The sequence below is a fragment of the Spermophilus citellus genome, assembly GCF_964194105.1.
Source record: "Spermophilus citellus genome assembly, chromosome: X".
Classification (NCBI taxonomy): domain Eukaryota; kingdom Metazoa; phylum Chordata; class Mammalia; order Rodentia; family Sciuridae; genus Spermophilus; species Spermophilus citellus.
In genome coordinates, this window is record NC_138190.1 from 44,236,320 (window position 1) to 44,256,550 (window position 20,231).

The window sequence follows — 20,231 nt, forward strand, 5'->3', positions numbered from 1 at the left end:
ATGTTTATTTTATGGACTCAGTTGTCTTCTATTAGCTTATGTGTCTGTTTTTATTCCAGTACAATATTCTTTGGATTATTATATATTTATAATATACTTTGCCATCAAGTAGTGTGGGCCTTCTTTTTCATGATTGCCTTGGATATTCAGGGTCTTCCAGGTATATGAAAAAGGTCTCAACATCACTAATCATGAAGCAAATGCAAATCAAAACTATAATTGAAATGGCACCCTCATAACTGTTAAGATAGATAACATCAAAATGTCAAATTATAACAAGTATTGGTGAGGATGTAGCAAAAGGGAATGCTTATGCACTATGGTTGGATCGTATGGTGGTACAGCCACTAGGGAAAACAGTATAGACATTCCTCAAAAAGCTAAAACTAGAACTATTATTATGATCCAGCAAATTCGACTTCTGGGTAAATATATCCATAGAATTGAAACCAGGATCTTAAAGAAATGTCAACACTTCCATGTTCATTGCAGCATTATTCACAATAGTCATGATCATGGAAACAACCTAAGTGTCCATCAATGGATGAATGGATTTAAAAAAGTGATATGTAATGGAATATTATTCAGCCTTTAAAAAGAAGGAAAGTGTGCCATTTGCAAGAATATGAGTCAAACTGAAGGATATTATGCTAGGTGGAAATCATCCAGACACATAAAAATAAATACTGAATTATCTCATTTATATGTGGCATCTCCATTTGTATGTGGAACAAATTTGGGGGACCTAATGTACAACATGATGAAAATACTTAATAACAATATATTGTATGATTATTTACCAAGAGGGTAGGAATTAAGTGTTTTCAGTACCAAATAACTATGAAGTGATGGATATTTTAATCTACTAGATTGTGAAAATCAATTAATAATTTATGCATATACCACAATATCACATTGAATACCTTACATACATTCAATTTTCCTTGCCAGTTATACCTCAATAAATCTTAGAAAGGGAGAAAAAATAAGTAAAGCCATTGTATTGCTTGAGGAAACAGTAATGACCTTCCATGTAAGCCAATGAGGATTCTCTTAGGGACTCATCATTACCACCCATCTTCTATATCTAAGACTAGACTCAAGCACCCGCAAACTCATAAAAAAAATAGGTATAAAGTCTTATGCCTGAAAAGATGTGCCACACTCCAAAAGAACTACTCGAGTTTTCTAATTCATATAGGTAGAAATCCAGAGAATATGTGAGGGAATAGATAGGAGATAATGGCAAAAGAAGCATAGAGTTGGATCATGCCAAATATATTAATGAGGGCTCACTTAAAGATTCTGAATTTAATGTTGTGGCTTGGGGAATTATAAAGGGCTCTAACAGCTTAGATAATGGACAGAAAACACGAATCAAAAGATTGCCCACTTTGAGTCAATTGGATATGTTCAACTTCCTGTAGAGAAAGAGAATCAAAGGCTTAGGGAGATTGGAATATTAGAGTACTTTTGTCATTTAGGACCTACTCATCCATGCTGTCAATATTCAGAAGACACATCTTAGATCAACACCTTGAGAAATAAATTTGAGGGGAGTCCCAACATCCTTGAAGAGCTCCTTATCCCTCTTCTCTGTATGCCAGATCTCACAGTAGGAACCACAGCTGCTCAATTGGAAAATCCAAATGCATTAAATGTAATTGCATCCCTGAGTATCACAGATAAGTAGCATTATTTAACCACCGAAGGCAAGATGGTCAGAGTTACCATAATGGACTAAGAGTTGAAGCAGCAATCTGAATAATCTGAGTCATACCGACCTATGGCATTGAGAAGTGAATCATGGTTTTATAGAAGTAAAATAGATAGAAATCCTACTAAATTATTACCTGGTCTCTATAAGAAAAAAATGTTCTAGGTCAAGTGAACAGAAAGTGAAATCATAAAAGCAGGCAATCATTGCCCTTCAATTAATTCTCAGACTAGAGCCAGTTTACAAATTTATTCCCCTGGAATGAAGGGGAGGCTGAGCCTCCTTAAGGAAGGACTCCAGAATACTACAGATAATTAACACTGCTAATTTTTTTGCACAGCTATCCCCAAAGGGGCCCACAGCCTTTTGCCAAGGTACGTATGCTTTGGGGTAAAGGAAATAACTGGGGACAGCTAGACATTGACTCTGGACTGACACTAATTACAGGAGATTCAAATGTCACTGTGACCCTCCAGTCAAACTCAGGGCTTGTGGAGGTCAGATGATCAATAGACTTTATAGACTAATTTGTAAGGCACTTTAATATCAAAGGGTGGGAAATAAATCAAACTGAAGTTCAGTAGCCTTCTATCTCAGTGAAATTTCTAGAATCCCAGTTGTTTGGCACCCAGCACAAGACTTCAAAACAGATCCAAACTGCTGTGCAAAGTTCTCTACCACTTGGGCCATATAATACAGTATATCCAATGTTGCTTCACTGATATGCTGTTTGAAATCTTTTGAAGAGTCTAGTTGAATTACTGTGTAATATTTTAGTACCTTGAACCAAGGTCCTGCCATAATCCTCAAATACTACTCTTCTTTTAAGAAACAGCTCATGGAGCATGAAGAGAGAATCTACAGAACAGGAGAAACTTTTGAGCAGCTACTTCTCTGGGATTAATATCCAGAAAAGATACAAAAACTAAAAAAAACTTAGTAGCATAAAAACAAATTTCCCAGGCTGAAGCTGAGGCTCAGTAGTAGTGTACTTGCCTGGCATGTGTGATGCACTGGGTTTGAGTCTCAGCACCGCATATAAATAAATTTTAAAATAGAGTTCTATTAACAACTAAAAAAATTAAAAATTACTTAATAAATAGGCAAAAGAACTAAACAGAAATTTCTCAATAGAAGAAAGAAAAAAAGGCTCATAAATATGAAAAAATGTACAACATCTCTAGCAATCAGGGAAATGCAAATCAAAACTACACTAAAATTTCATCTTACTCCAGACAGAAAGACAATTATCAAGAATATGAGCAGCAATAAATTTTGGCGAGGTTGTGGGGAGAATGAACACTTGTACATTGTTGATGGGACTGCAGACTAGTACAACCACTCTGGAAAGCAGTATAGTGATTCCTTGAAAAACTGGTAATGGAACCACTACACAACCCAGGTAACAACACTCCTTGGTATTTTCCCCAAAGGTCTAAAATCAGCATACTACAGCTATACAGCCACATCACTGTTTATAGAAGCACAATTCACAATAGCTAAAATATGGAATCAACCCAGATGTCCATCAATAGATGAATGGATTAAGAAACACACACACACTCACACACACACACACTGGAGTTCTACTCAGCCATTAAAAAGAATGAAATTATGGCATTTGGTGAGCACAGGTCACCAAAGTTTCTATGCAAGCTAAGGTTCTAATTTGCTGGTAAGTGGATGGAAATGGAGAATATGATGCTAAGTGAAATTAGCCAAACTCAGAAACTCAAAAGTCAAATGTTTTCCCTCATATGTGGAAGCTAGATCATAAAGTACCAATTAAATACAAATAGAGGAGTGAAAGGAAGGCTAATAGACTAGAGGAAGGAGAAGGGGAGCGGGGAGGAAAAGGGGGATTGTGAACTGAAATAGATTTCTATGCATGTGTGAGTATGTCAGGATGAATCTAACTATTAGATATAACCATAAAGCTCTAATAAAAAATAAAATGAGGGGGCTGGGGTTATATAGCTCAGTGGTAAAGTGCTTGCTTTGCCCATGTGAGGCACTGGGTTTGATCCTCAACACCACATAAAAATAAAAAAAAATAAATAAAGATATTGTGTCCATCTTAAACTAAAATAAAAACGAAAAGAGAAGAGTTCTTGACCTGCTACTGGGCCTTAGTAGAAACTAAATATTTGAACACGGGTCACCAAAGTTTCTATGCAGGCTAAGATGCTCATTGTAAAATGGTTGTACACAGCAGCACTTCATCATCAAATGAAGTGGCATGTACATGATTGGGCCCAAGCAGACTACGAAGGCACAAGTAATTTACATGCAGAAGCGGTCGCAAATGCCCATGGTCTCCACTCCTGCAGTACTATCTCTTCTATCTCAACCTGAACCTATGGTCTCACTAGGGAGTCCCTACAATTAGTTGACTGAAGAAGAGAAGACTCTGGCCCAGGTTATAAATGGTTCTGCATGATATGCAGTTACTACCCAAAAGTAAACGTCTATACAGTTCCATTCTGGGACATCCCAGAAGGAAGTAGTAAAGGGAAATCCTGTCAGTATGCAGAATTTCAGGTTGTGCACCTAGTTATATATTTTACTTGGAAAGAAAAATAGCCCAGTATGCAATTATGTACTGATTAATGGGATATAACCAGTGGTTTGGCTTGAGAGTCATGAATATGGAAGTAAAGTGTTTAGAAAATTGGTGATAGAGATTATGAGGGAAGAGATACATAGACAGACCTTTTAATGGACAAAAATGTGAAGATATTCGTGGTCCAAGTGAACACTCACCAAAGCATGACCTCAACAGAGAAAGATTTATTAATCAAGTCGATAGTATGACACATTCTGTGGATGCTAGTCAGACTTTCCCCAGCCATCTGTCATTGTTCAATAGGTTCATTCATAAAGCAATCATGGTGGCAGGAGTGGAGATTATATACAGGTTTAATAAAATTGACTTTCACTCACCAATGCTGATTTAGCTATGACTATTTCTGGGTGTCTAAATTTTCAGCAGGAAACACGAACACAAAACCCAGTGGGATTGTCAGCCAGCAACCTGATGGAAGGCTGATTATATTGCATCACTTGCCTCATGAAAGAAGCACCATTTTGTCATTATGGAATAGATATTGCTTTGCCTAAATTTCCACCATAAACCTTTTTTTTCCTGTACAGGTACTTAATTTATTGGGTAATTCCCACCCACATTGGAGAAAGCTATCTTCTTTACTTGGTCCACTGATTCAAATGCTAATCTCTTCTATAAACATCTTCACAGACATACCCAGAGACAATGTTTTACCAACTATCTGGGTACCTGTTATGATTAGATATTAAATATTCCCCAAAAGCTCAGGTATCTAACAATGCAAAGTTTAGAGGTGAAACTATTAGGTTATGAAAGCCTTCACCCAGTTAGTGAATTAATCCCCTGATAGGGATTAACTGAGTTCTAACTGAAAGCAGGTAGAGTGTGGCTGGGCGAGGTGGCTCATTGGGGGGGTGCCTTGGGGATCCATATTTTTTCTGCTGTGAGGAAAACTCTCTCTGCTTCTTGATCATGTCCTGAGCCGCTTTCCTCCACTACACTCTTCTGCCATGACGTTTGGCCTCATCACAGGCTCAGAGGAATAGAATCAGCCATCTATGGACTATGACCTCTGAAACCATGAGCCCCAAAATAAACTTTTCCTCCTCTAATTGTTCTTATCAGGTCTTTTGATCACAGCAGTGAAAAAGCTGACTAAAACAGTACCAATTAGCCCAGCCACATTGACATATAAAATTAATCATCACAACATATCTTTTCATTTTCCTTGGATAAATGCCTAAAAGTGGAATGTCAACATCATATGGTAGGTGAATATTAAGTTTTTGAAAACCAAGAAAACTGTTTTCCAAAATCGCTATATTATTATACCTTACTACCAACAATGTATAAGAGTTCCAATTGATTTAACATTCTCAACAACACTTAATAAGGTCAATCAGCATTTTAAGTTTAGCCATTTTATGGTTATGTAGGGGAAGCTTATTTTGTTTATAATTCGTATTTCCCTAATAACTAATATTTCCACTTATTTGTTTTGTGAACTTTATCTTCAAATCTTCCCATTTTCTTATTGCATGCATTAGGATGTTTTTGCCATATTTTAAAATTGGTGCATTATAGTTGTACATAATGGTGGAACTTGTTGTTACATATTTATACATGCATCAATATAACAATATTAATTTGACCAGTAATAGTCCCCAGTATTTCTTTGTTTCATCCCTTCCTCCTTCTCCGAGTCCCTTTCCTCTACTCTACTGATCTCCCTTCAGTTTTCATGAGTGGCCTGCCCACTTTTCTTTTCCTTTTCTCTCTAGCTTTTACATAAGAGAGAAAACATGACTCTTGACTTTTATTTTTTTTTTAGTTTGGCTTATTTTACTTGACATAATGTTCTGAAGTTTCGCCCATTTTTCTCACAAAGGACATAATTGCACTTTTCTTTATGGCTAAATAAAATGCCATTGTGTATATATACTGCATTTTTTAAATCATTCATCCATTGCTGGACACCTAGGTTAATCCCATAGTTTGAATATTGTAAATTGTGCTGCCACAAACATGGATATATATGTATCAGTGCAATATGATGACTTTCATTCTGTAGGATAAATACCAAAGAGTTGTATAGCTGGGTTATATGGTATATTCTTATTCTTTTGAAGAAGATTCATACTTATTTCCATAGTGTTTTTACTATTGTACAATCCTACCAATAGTGTGAAAGTGTTCCTTTATCTCCGTATCTTCTTCAGCATTATTATTTGTATTTCTGATGGCTACCATTGTAACTGGAGTGAGATAAAATCTCAATTGAGTTTTGATTTGCATTTTCCTAATTACTAATGATGTTGAACATTTTTTCATGTATTGGCCATTTGTACTTATTTTGATGTATCTCTTTAGTTCATTTATGCATTTATTAACTGCGTGTATTTGTGTGCATGTGTGTGTTTTAAGTTTTTTTTAGTTTATTACATATTCTGGATATTAATACTCTGAAGAGTGTCTAGCAAATATTTTTCTCCCATTTTTAAGTTCTCTCTTCATATTTGTAGTTGTTTCCTTTGTTGTGCAAAAGCTTTTAAAATTGATTTATTAACTCAGGGAATTCTTTTCTGAGATTTAGGGGTCTATTGATAAAATAGTTGCTTGAACCTATGTGTTGGAGTGTTGACCCTATATTTTCTTCTAGGATTTGAATAGTTTCTGCTCTAAATCCTAGATCATTGATTCATTTGGTATTGACTTTTGTGCAGTGGATAACCAGTTTTCACAGCACAATTTGTTAAGAAAACTCCCTTTTCCAGTGTGTGTTTTTGGCATCTTTGTCAAAGATCAGATGGCTGTATCTGTGTGGGTGTGCATGTGTCTTCTATTCTGTACTATTTGTCTTTGTGTCTGTTTTTATGCCAGTACCATGCAGTTTTTGTTACTATCCCTTTGCAGTATAATTTGAGATCAGGTAATGTGATGCCTCCTTTTTTGACTGAGAATCACTTTGGCTACTCTGGGTCTTTTATTCTTCCAAATGAATTTTAGGACCATTTTTTCTAGTTCTGTGAAGAATGTCATTGGAATTTTGATGGGGGTTGCACTGAATCCATATATTGCTTTTCATAGTATGGCCATTTTAACAATACTAATTCTGCCTATCCATGAACATGAGAAGTCTTTCCAACTTCTTGTGTCTTCTTCAATATGTTTTTTCAGTGATTATAGTTTTCAATGTACAGGTCTTTCATATCCTTGGTTAGATTTATTCCTAGATAGTTTTTTTTAAAAGCAATTGTGAAAGAAATTAGGTTTCTGATTTCTTTCTCAGAAGATTTATTATGGATGCATAAGAAAACTATTTATTTGATTTTTGAATATTGATCGTGTAACCTGATATTTTGCTTTTAGCAGTTTTCTGGTGGAGCTTTCTGGATCTTCTAAGAATAGGATCATATTATCTGCAAACAGTGATACTTTGACTTCTTTCTTTCCAGTTTTACCACTTTATTTCCAGCTTTGGCTGATTGCTCTGGCTAGAATTGTTTTTTTATATTATATGGAGTAATAGTGGTGAGAGTGGACATCCTTTTTAAAGGGAAATTGTAATTTTATTTTTTGTGAGCATTTATTTTTTTTTAAAAATGGCACATAATAGTGGAATTTATTATTACATATTTGCACATGCACATAGGGCATAACAATATAATTTGGCTAATATCCCTCTCTAGAACTTCTCCTCTCCCTTCCCACCTCTTGCCCCTAGTCCTTTTCCTCCACTGATCTCCCTTTGACTTTTTACTTGTTCTTTTTAGATATACATGACAGTAGAGTATATTTTGCTATATTACACATACATGGAGTATAACTTATTCTAATTAGAATGTCATTCTTGTTGGAGATGAAGTGGAATTTCACTGGTGGTGTATTCATATTTAAACATAGGAAAGTTAAGACACTTGTCTTGTTCTGGATTACAAATAACATGCTTTCAGTTTTTTCCCATTCACTATGATGTTGGCTTTGGGTTTGTTGTTTATAGCCTGTTTTAGTAAGTTTTGTGTTGCTGTGAACAAAAGACCCAAAAAAAATTTAGAAAAGGAGAGGTTTATTTGGGGCTCACAGTTTTAGAGGTCTCAATCCATATACAGCCACTCCATTGTTCTGGTCTTGCAGTGAGGCAGAATCTCATCACTGAAGAGTTTGTGGAGGAAAGTGCTCAAGAAAGATATGGAACCTGGAAGCAGAGATAGAGATAGAGATAGAGATAGAGATAGAGATAGAGATAGAGATAAAGATAGATAGACAGAGGGAAGGAGAGAGGGAGAGAGGGAGGGAGGGATATATATATATATATATATATATATATATATATATATATATATATATATATATATATATAGAGAGAGAGAGAGAGAGAGAGAGAGAGAGAGAGAGAGAAAACACACACGCACACTCTACTCTCCAGGGACAAAATATGTACCCAAAAGGCCTACCTCTCAGCCATAACCTGCCTGCTTATGGTTACCTCCCAGTGAATCCCTACAAGAATAATGCACTGATTAGGTTAAGACTCCCATAACCTAATCATTTCATCTCTAAACTTTCTTGAATAGTATCTCACATATGAGCTTTTGGGGGCCACCTGATATCTAAACCATAGCATAGCCTTTATGATGTTGAAGTACTTTCCTTCTATCCCTAGTTTCTTCAGTGTTTTTATCATGACAATGTGCTAAATTTTGTTAAAGGCTTTCTCTGAAACTATTAATATGATTGTGATGTTTTTCTTTAGTTCTATTTATATGGTAAATTATAATTATTGATTTGCATGTATTAAACCATCCTTGCATCCTTGGGATAAAACCATCTTGGTCCTGATATACAATCTTACTATGTTGTTGAATGTAATTTAGAAATGTTTTATTAAACATCTTAGTTCATCAGGTGTCTTGATCTATAGTTTTCTTTCCTTGATGTGTTTGTTCTTATCTAGTTTTGGTATGAGAGTGATACTGGGTTCATAGAATGAATTTGTAAGTATTCCATCCTTTTATTTATTTATTTATTTTTTTTTTTTGAGTACTGGGAACCGAACTCAGGGGCACTTGACCACATTCCCAGCCACATTTTGTATTTTATTTAGAGACAGGGTCTCACTGAGTTGCTTAGCACCTCATTTTTCCTGAGACTGGCTTTGAACTTGCGATCCTCCTGACTCAGCCTCCTAAGCCTCTGGGATTAAAGGTGTGCACCACTATGCCTGGCTCCCTTTATTTTTCATGGAATAATTTGAAGAGCATGGGCATTGGTTCTTTATTAAAGGTCTCCTAGTATTAAGCTGAAAATCTATTTGGTCCTGGATTTTTGTTTGTTGGAAGTATATTGTTCAATCTCTATGTTATATATTTTCTGTAGCGTTTTTGGTGTTGATTTCTAATTTCATTCCATTATAATCTATTAAGATGCAAGGAATTATATCAATTTTTTGTATTTGCTAAAAGTTGCTTTATGGCCTAAAATAAGTCTATTTTAGAGAAGGTTCCATGAGTAGCTAAGAAGAAAATGAATTCAACTGTCATTGGATGAAATATTCTATAGATGATTTATAATGTTTTTAGTTCTGAAGAGACTTTATAATATTTTTTTAGTTCTGAAGAGTCTTTACTGAATGTATATCTTCATGGCTCAGAGACATGCATTGAGATAACTCAGTATTATTGTTCTGGGCTCTATTTGAATCTTTAATTTGAGTAGGATCTGTTTCATGTAATTTGGTTCACCAACATTTGGGGCATAAATATTTATTTTTGTTATCTTCTTGTTGGTTTGTTTGCTTTACCAGGGTGAAGTAACCTTCTTTGAGTCTTCTGATTAATTTTGGCTTTAAGCTTTCTTTGTTGGCTATCAGAGTAGCTACTCTTCTTTTACTCAGGCTCCACTGTCATGATATATCAATTTCCATCCTTTCACTTTTGGCCTGTTGCTGTCTTTACCTGTAAGGTGAGTCTCTTGCAAACAACATAGTTGGATCTTATTTTTAAATCCTTTTGCCAGCCTGTGTCTTTCAATAGGAGATTTGACACCACTTAAATTCAGTTAGTTAGTATAGAGAAATGTTTGTTAAGTCTTGCCATTTTGATTTATTTCTAATGTTTAAATTGGTCCTGTTTCTCATTTGCCTAGCTACTCTCCAAATGAGATTTGTCCATTTGTGAGCTCTGGGATTTGTTTTTTATTTCTTCTATGTGAATCATTTCTTTAAATACTTGCTATGGATTAGGGTTGTGGCTCAGTGGTAGAGTGCTTGTCTCGCATGTGTGAGGCACTAGGTTCCATCTTCAGTACCACATAAATAAATAAAATAACGTTATTGTGCCCATCTACAACTTTAAAAAATGTATTTGCTATAGCATCAGGTTAGCAGCCATGATTTTCTTTTTTGGTTTCTCCTTATTTTGGAAGGTTTTTATTTCTTTGATTCTGAAGGATGTGCTTGTTGGATATAGCAATCTTTTTGTGATATAAATTTTAATTGATTTTTAAAAACTAAATGACAGCAGAATGCATTACAATTCTTATTACACGTATACAGCACAATTTTTCATATCTCTGTTGTATATAAAGTATGTTGACACCAATTCATGTCTTCATACATGTACTTTGGATAATGATGTCTATTGCATTGACTTTCCTTCAGGTTACTTTCCTTTAGGGCTTGGACCACACCATTCCACGTCCTCCTAAATTTTAGAGATTTTGCTGAGAAATCATAAATAATTCTCATTGGCTTGCCTCTAAATATAATCTGATGTTTTTCTTTTGAGGCTTTAAATGTTCTATCTTTATTCCGTATGTTTGGTATTTTAATTATAATGTGTCATAGAGAGGTTCTTTTTTAATCTTGTCCATTGGGGATTCTGAATGCCTCCTGTGTCTGTATTTCCATCTCATTCTTAAGGTTTGGAAATTTTTCTGTTACTATTTCCCTAAAAATGTTATGCATGTCATTAGCCTGCATCCCAAAAACATTCTTTGATTTCACTGATTCTTTAATCTGGTATCTTAATGTTGCCCCAGACTTCCTGTATAGTTTGGTTATGGTTACTTATTTTCTTTTTTTCAATACCGTCTGAATGTTCAAGGCAAACCACTTTGTCTTACAGCTCTGAGCTTGTGTCTCAGCATGGTATACTCTATTAAAGAGACTTTCAACTGAATATTCTAGTTGATTTATTTTGTTTCATTTTCAAGATTTATGTTTTGTTATTTTTGAATACCTCTATTTCCTGTACTAACTTCTTAATGCATTCAGTTGTTCTTTATGTTCTCTTAGTTCATTGATCATTTTTATAATCATTCTTTTGAATTTCTTATCTGATATTTCCTCTACTTCAATATATTTGAAGTCAGTTGCTGGTGAATTTTGGAGGTTTCATGTTATCTTATTTTATATATATATATATATATATATGTTATATTCTGATGCTGGGTTTTATTCATCTGCTTGGATTGATTTATCTTCTACTTTTACATGCACATCTTACCAATGTGTCCTAGAATGATCTTGATTGAGATCCCCCTGTACATGTGGTATCCACAGCCTTTATGTTCTTTCTGTTTTTGCTGTAGGAGAGGATGTCCATGAGTGGGACCCAATCCTCCCCTACCCAGTCATTCCTAAGTGGGAATTGTTTATTAGTTTGGGATTTTTGTCTCTTTTATTCTTTGTATTAAAGAGAATACAAAAAGGGAAGAGAATACTTCTGAAGAAAATAGAAGTTTGTGTCTTCTATTTTTATACAAAATTTCTTCTATTTTGTCTTTTTAATTCTTATACAAAAGTCTCTTCTATTTAAACTCTGAGGACTGTGTGTGGTTGATTTGTGTGTGAAGCAAAGTGTGTTCTCTCTTGGCTGGGTTTAATTCAGCAGCAGAATCTCTACCCTGTGAACTTGTAGAGTCCCTGTAGATTAATAGAACCTCATAAAAAAGGGAGAAACAAATAATATCAACAATGAAAACAAACAATATATGGCATTAAAATAAATACCTGGTGCCTACCATGATATCTTCAACACTAATTACCACAAAACAAAAACGATGGGGCCAGCAATTGCCATCATAATAAACAATAAGTAGCCATGAACTAGATCTGACGTTAAAGTTAACAGGCAGCATTGAGTATGCAATCCACAGTATTAATAACTGAAACAACATGAATGGTGGGACTAGAAGTTATATAAATCAAATGGTTCTAAAATATGGCAACCAGGGGCTGGGGTTGTGGCACAGTGGTAGAGTGTTTGCCTCGCATGTGTGAGGCACTGGGTTCGATGAATAAAATAAAGGTCCATCAACAACTTAAAAAATTATATAAAAAAACAACATATGGTATCCACACAGTTCATTATGAGAAAAGAAATGTGATAGAAAGGTGAAACAATGTTTAGGATGTTTAAAATGTGAATAGAGAGAAGGCAGAAGAGATGTAGCAAGAGATGGTTATAAAGAAAGTGGAGAAAAAAACAGAAAAAAAAAACCAAAGTGAAGGTAGAAATAGAGAGCAAGAAAATTTGGCTGCTGGTGGGAAAAAGAATGAGAAAAAGAGAAACAAACAATAACAAAATAAACAGGGGCTGGGGTTGTGGCTCAGTGGTAGAGTGCTCGCCTAGCAAATATGAAGTGCTGGGTTTGATCCTCAGCACCAGATAAAAATAAGTAAATAAAATAAAGGTATTGTATCCAACTACAACTAGAAAGAATATTTAAAAAACAAAATAAACAATCAAAATCCCTAACTTTCAAAAGACAAGGAAAAATAATTATCATTAAAAATAAAAAAGAAAACAAATGTGTGGTGTATACACACACACACACACACACAAATATACACAAAGAAAGCAAGATTTTTTTCGAAAGTTCTTAATGAAAAATGAAAGAATTGTCACCACTGAAGCGGTCAAAACTCTCAACAAGGATGGATGGCCTCTGCTTATGTCCAACTGTGCTTCTTTCCATTTTTTTTGGGGGGGGGTATGGAGAAAGAGAGAGAAAGAAGGAAAGAGAGAGAGAGAGTACAAGTACTGGCTGGGATTGTTAATCTCTTCCTTTTTTTTTTTTTTTTTTTTTTTTTTTTTTTTTTGTTGCCCACTGAGCTGCCAGCTGGAATGGCTTGAAACTGAAGTTTATAGAAACATCACTCAGCTTCCCTTCTCACCAGTATAAGGTAGTGTCAATTGGAGTTTTGTATGGACCGACCAGATCACTGTACTCCTCTGGGCTGGGGCTTAGTAACTTTGTTGAGTGATATCTGCTCTGGAAAGATTAGATCAACACACCCTTAGGGGCAAACCAATACCAATTTCTGCTGGGAGTCTGAAGGTCAGGAGTCTCCCAAGATTTCTACTCATGGGGCTGGGGTCTCACATAGTCTGCTGCCCATGAATACAGCCTTCTCAGGCTTGGTCCCTGAGTGGGTTCATACCTGTACGACCCTCTTCAGTTGGTTATGTGAGCTACAAAACTCAAAGAGAAATCAAGTTGTATTCCCCTACAATTTTCTGACTCTGATCCCCCTGGGTGCAATCTTCTCTGAGCCCATTTCACTTATTAGGCTAGTTGTGCCCTAGGCCACATGGTAAGCCCTTGCTGGAACATTTCACGGTTTAAGCAGCAGCAAGCTACAATGTGGCCTTCTCAAGATGGCTCTTGGCCTTAGCTCTCTACTTAAAAGTTGGGAAACAGTCTGATATGGTGGTGCATGCCTGTAATCCCAGTGGCTTGGGAGGCTGAATAAGGAGGATAATTAGTTCAAAGCCAGCCTCAGCAACATAGCAAGGCACTAAACAACTCAGCAAGACTCACTCTCTAAAAAAACATATACAAAAAGTGCTGGAGTGCAGCTCAGTGCTTATGTCCCTTGGTTCAATCCCAGTACCAAAAAAAAAAAAAAAATAGGGAAACACAAATCACTTTTCAAAGACTTGTTTGTTTTGGGATCAGCTAAGTTAAGGAATCTTTCCTGATCTACAGGATTTCTTGTGCCAAATTTGTCCATTGTATTCTCTCTCTGTTTGTATTATCCCTCCTATCTATAGTGAACTAGTACTGCTGCCAATATTGCACCAGTTTGGCTTAATGTTTTCTTGTTTTTGTTCAGTGTACCACAATTTCTGAGTCTCTAAGAGACTATGACTGTCTGCTATAGAATTTCACTGAATTTCCTCTTTCACTCACCTGGCTGAGAAGCAGAACACCTGCTGCTTGAATTCCAAGAACCACACAACTAGAAATGTAGCCTTCCTTTAATCTGCCATAGTGAATTTCTGTCATGTATATGTATATATGACATATATATGTGTATGTGTATATACATATACACATGCATATATATACACATGCATATATATATACACATGCATATATATATATACACATGTATGTATATATATATATATATATATATATATATATATATATATATATATATATATATACTGGTACTGGGGATCGAACCCAGGGGTGTTTAAATACTGATCCAAACATCCCCAGACCTTTATAATATTTTACTTAGAGATGGGGTCTTGCTGAGCTGTTTAGAGCCTTGCTAAATTGTTAAGGATGACTTTGAATTTTTGATCCTCCTGCCTCAACTTCCCAAACCACTGGGATTACATGTGCTATCATGACCGGCTCTATTTTGTATTCTTAACTTTGAGTTGTAAAAGGTTTTTATATATTCTAGATATAAATACTGTGTCTACTATATGTTCTGCAAATATTTCCTAATTGTCTTTAGGTTGCATTTTCATTTTCTTAACATTGTATTTTAAAAATCAATTGATTTTATTTTGTTATGTTTAACTTATTGATGCTGTTCTTACATAATTTGTTATTTTGTGTCCTATTTAAGAAATCATTGCTTCTGGGTGGGGTTGTTATGACTGAAATTCTACCCACTGGGGTTATTGAAGTAGGAGGATCACAAGTTAGAGATAATTCTGGTCAACTTAGTAAGACCCTGTCTCAGAAAACAAAGTGGGTGTGGGGGCACTGGGGATATAGTTTAGTGATAAGAGTGTCCTTGGGTTCAATCTTAGCACTGCAAAAAATACATATAAAGTAAAAATTGAAATTGACTGTTATTTACAGTAACAATATAATATTCATATTATTTATTGAAGACATTATCCATTATTTATTGAATTGCTTTGTCAATTTTCCCCAAAACCAATTGAACTTCTATGTGTGAATCTCTATGGATTTTATTCTATTACATTGATATTTCTATTTTTGCCTCAATATTTTATGCTCTTAATTACTACAACTTAGTACTAAGTCAAAGTCAGGTAATGAAAGTTCTCTACTTTGCTTTTCTTTGTCAAATCACTATGTGTATTGTAAGTCATTTGCATTACCAAGTAAATTCTACAATGACATTGTCAATTTCTACAGAAAATCCTGAAATTTTAATTGCAATGGTGTTAAGTGAATAGACCAGTTTGGAGAAAATTCACACCTTAAAAACATTAAATCTACAAATACATGAATATAGCAAATATGTTAATTTATTTACAGTTTCTTTACTTTCATTAAATGATGTATACACTTCAGTGAGCAATAGAAATGTGGAGGTCTTGCCAATAATTTGTTAATTTATTAATGCATTATTTCCTTAACTCAATTTTTGGTTCACTGCTAGTTCATTAATTTAGTTAATATATAAAAATCATTGCTTTGGGGCTGGGGTTGTGGCTCAGTGGTAGCGTGCTCGCCTAGCATGTGCAACGCCCTGGGTTTGATCCTCAGCACCACATAAAAAACAAATAAATAAAATGAAAGTATTTTTAAAAAAGAAATCATTACTATTATAGAGAAATCGAATTTATTATTATATAATGATTTGATAACCTGCAGATTTCCTACTTAACTCCAATTTTTCTACATGGTCATATCATCTTCTAATAAGAAAATTGTTATTTCTTCCTTTCCTATAAGGATAACTTTATTCTGGTTTTGATCTTCATTTCGTATTGCACTTTCTAGAAACAGTATTACAATATTGAATAGCAAGTACAAAGAGTCATTGACTCTGCTTTATTTCTGATATTCAGTGAAAATCACTGTCTTTCATTTAATATGATATTAGTTGTAGATATATGCCCTTTATCAGGTTGAAGGAGTTATCTTTTATTCACATTTTGCTGAGAGATCAGTTTAAAAGTTAGAAATGTATGTTATATTTTGTGAAAATTTTCTTCATCTATGGGATTATTATACATTTTAGACAATTATCATGGTTAATTAAATTAATTTTTGAGAAAACACACTATTTTCCTGGGATAAATGTAACCTAGACTATATTCCATTCCTACGTATTTTTATTCTGTTTGCAAAACTTATATTAAGAATTTTGCACCTATGTTCTTTTTTAACTTATTTTTTCAGTTGTAGATGGACACAATACATTTATTTTATTTATTTATCTTTATGTGATGCTGAAGATCAAACCCAGAGCTTCATACATTCTAGGCAAGCGCTCTACCACTGAGTTGCAACCTCAGCCCTACACCTATATTCTTGAGAGATATTGGTGTATTGCTGTCTTTTATTGTGATACCTTTTAATTTTCGATACAATATAACTTCTGACTTAATGGAAACAGATATGAAGTATTGCCTCTTCTTCAATTTCCTGGAAGAATTATTATTAGTACTTCATTAAATATTTGGAGGAATACACCATTGAAGTCATTTTGGCCTGGAGTTTTCTTTGTGGGATGATTTTAACTGCTTATTTAATTTTCTTGATAAAGTAACTGGCATTTCTTTATCTACTTTTTCTCTAATAATTTTTATTAACCTATAGTAATTGCATATATCAGTGGGGTTCAGTGTGAGATATTCATTCGTTTTTATGTGTTGGGAATTTCATATTCATTTTGAATTTTATCATGGATTATTTCTGTGCTAAAGAAAACCAAGAATGATTCCTCTACTCTATTTTTGATTCTGTTTCATTGAATTTCTTTCTTCCTTCCTCCTCTTCCCAGTGAAACAAATGCTGAATTTCACTAATCATCAGAAAAAATGCAAATGAAAATCACAGTGATATATCATCTCACCCCAGTTAAAATGCCTATCATCAAAAGACAAGAAATAACAAATGCCTGACGAGGATGCAGAGAAAAGGGAACTCCCACATTGTTGGCAGGAATATAAATTAGTACAGCCATTATGGAAAACACTATGGAGATTCCTCAAAAAACTAAAAATAGAACAACCATATGATACAGCAATTCCACTACTAGGAATATATCCAAAGGAGATGAAATCATACCAAAAACACTTGCACTTCCATGTTTATTGCAGCACTATTCACAATAACCAAAATATGGAACCAAATCAGATGCTCTTCAGTAGATATCTGCATAAAGAAAATGTGGTATATTTACACAATGGAATACAATTCAACCATAAAAAGAATGAAATTCTGTCATTTATGGCAACATGGATAGAAATGAAGATCATTATGTTAATTGAAACAAGCCAGACACAGAAAGACAAAAATCATGTGTTCTCATTCATTTGTGGAAAACAACAAGCTGAACTTATGGAAGAAAATAATGGAATAATGGTCCCTAATGGCCCACTACTCTACTTTCAGGTCAAAGATTTTGTTGTTGTTGTAGTTCATTTGTTTTGCTTTTATGTATGAAAGAAAACTTGCAGTATTTGTATTTCCACCCTGGCTTTTTTCATTTAACATCATATACACAATAGAATATTATTCAGTCATAAAGAAGAATGAAATACTGTCATTGGCAGGAAAAGGAATGGAGCAGGATGACATTATCTATTTTTGAGTGAACTTTGGTAATTTGTGTCTTTGTTGGAATTTGCCCATTGTGTCTAAATTTTCCCTGTGTTTCATTTTGGATAGATTTTATTGTAATGAATTTATGTTGGTGACTCTTCTTTTGGAATGTCTAATATGTCTAATATCATAACAGATATCACATTTTTAATCTCTAGAAGTTTGATTTAGGCCTTTATTATATTATATATTATATATTATATTATAACTCATATGTATGTCACATTCATGCTTGGAATATAGTTATCATGCCTCTGTTTATATCTTTGTCTACTAAATCTGTCATCTGTGTGATATCTGGGCTTGTTTTCCATTGTTTGCTTTTTCTCTTTTATATACATCTTAGTTCCCTGTTTGCTTGGCAAACACTATGAATTTAATTTTTGGGCTGTTCCATATATTCACATTCCTACAAATGTATTTCATCTTTGCTTCATAATACAGTTTGATTACTTAGAAAGAGTCTGATTCTTTCAAACTTTAAACTTTATTAGGTTGAACAATAGCAAAATTTATTCTAGAGTTCATTTGGTCTCACTACCTTGTAGTACTCTTCTAAGTACTCTGCTCAATACCCCATTTATTAACATATTTTTCAATTCAGATTTGTGGGAACTCTGGTAATTGTTTTATTATGTCTTTTGTTGTGGTTCACTGGCCTATAGTATTTTCTTCTCATATATGTACACAATGCACACGAATATACTCCAAGGACTCCAGAGTACAAGACTTGCATATGAATATTTATGGATAAAAACCAAAATCCTGGTGACAAACTAAAGTCCATCAACAAAGGTATGGATAATTGAATTGTGTTTGAGGTATAGAATATAATACTACTTAGCATTAGAAATGATTGAATTATTCATGTGTATGATAAAAATAATATGAATGAATCTGAATACATGTGGCTGGGAAAGTATATAGAAAGGATGATTACTATCATATGAATATCAGGAAACTGAACAGGAACCTTTCTCTACCAGAAAATCAGTGGTTGCCTTGTGATGGGGGTGAAGGGTGGATGTTTACATGCACACAAAGGCTACTGTTGGTTGGAATGGCTTTTGTATCAACAAAGCTATACCTGAAAGATAGAACTAAAAGTACACACACACACACACACACACACACACACACACACACACATATGCATGTATATAGTGTTAAAATGCAGAATATATATAGAATAATTGAATATGATGTATAGAATGTATGTGTATATATTATATTGTTACTGTTTGTATACATATATGGATATATACATGCATAAATATATGTTAATTTCATTAATGTGGTAAATATTAAATATATACAAGATGATTTATTGCAAGGAATTGGCTCACACAATTGTGTGAACTGGCCAGGCAAGTCTGAAATCCATAGGATGGGGTGATAAGAAAGGGCAGGCTCAAATTCCCAGGAAGGAGCTGATGTTGACAGTCTACATCTGGGATTTTTTTTCCCCAGGGAAGTCTCAGTTTTGCTCTTAAAGCCTTTTAATTGACTGAGACCCACTCAGATTATCAATTATAATATCATTTGCTTAAAGACAAGTGATTATAGAGTTAATCACAGCTACAACAAACTTTCATACGGACATTTATTTATTTATTCATTTGTACCAGGGATTGAATCCAGGGGTACTTAACCACTAAGCCACATCCCTAGCCCCCCGTTTTTTTCTTTTGAGATGGAATCTTGCTAAGTTTCTAAGTTGTTGAGGCTGGCCTTGGTCTTGCAATTCTCCTACCTCATACCAACATGTCTTCAGATTCCAGTACAAGCCCCAAAGTGAAAGGTTCCACTATCTATTTTGTTCTCCATTGTATATCCTGAGGGCCTAACCCAGAACCCATTATGTATTAGATTCAAAATCATGTTTATTAGAGCAATGGATAAATAAATTTAAAAAACAAACAGAAAAGATGGATGAATTGACAGATATAAGTGGTGGATGGATGCACATAAAATAATATTCTATGCAAGGAAAGACAGCAATAAGTTAGATATATGTGATTACTAGTTAAAGAGAATCTGAAGAAGCCAATTCTTTTAAATATTGTTTTCTTTCCTTGTATTTCATTTTTATTGATTCACATTAGCTGTATG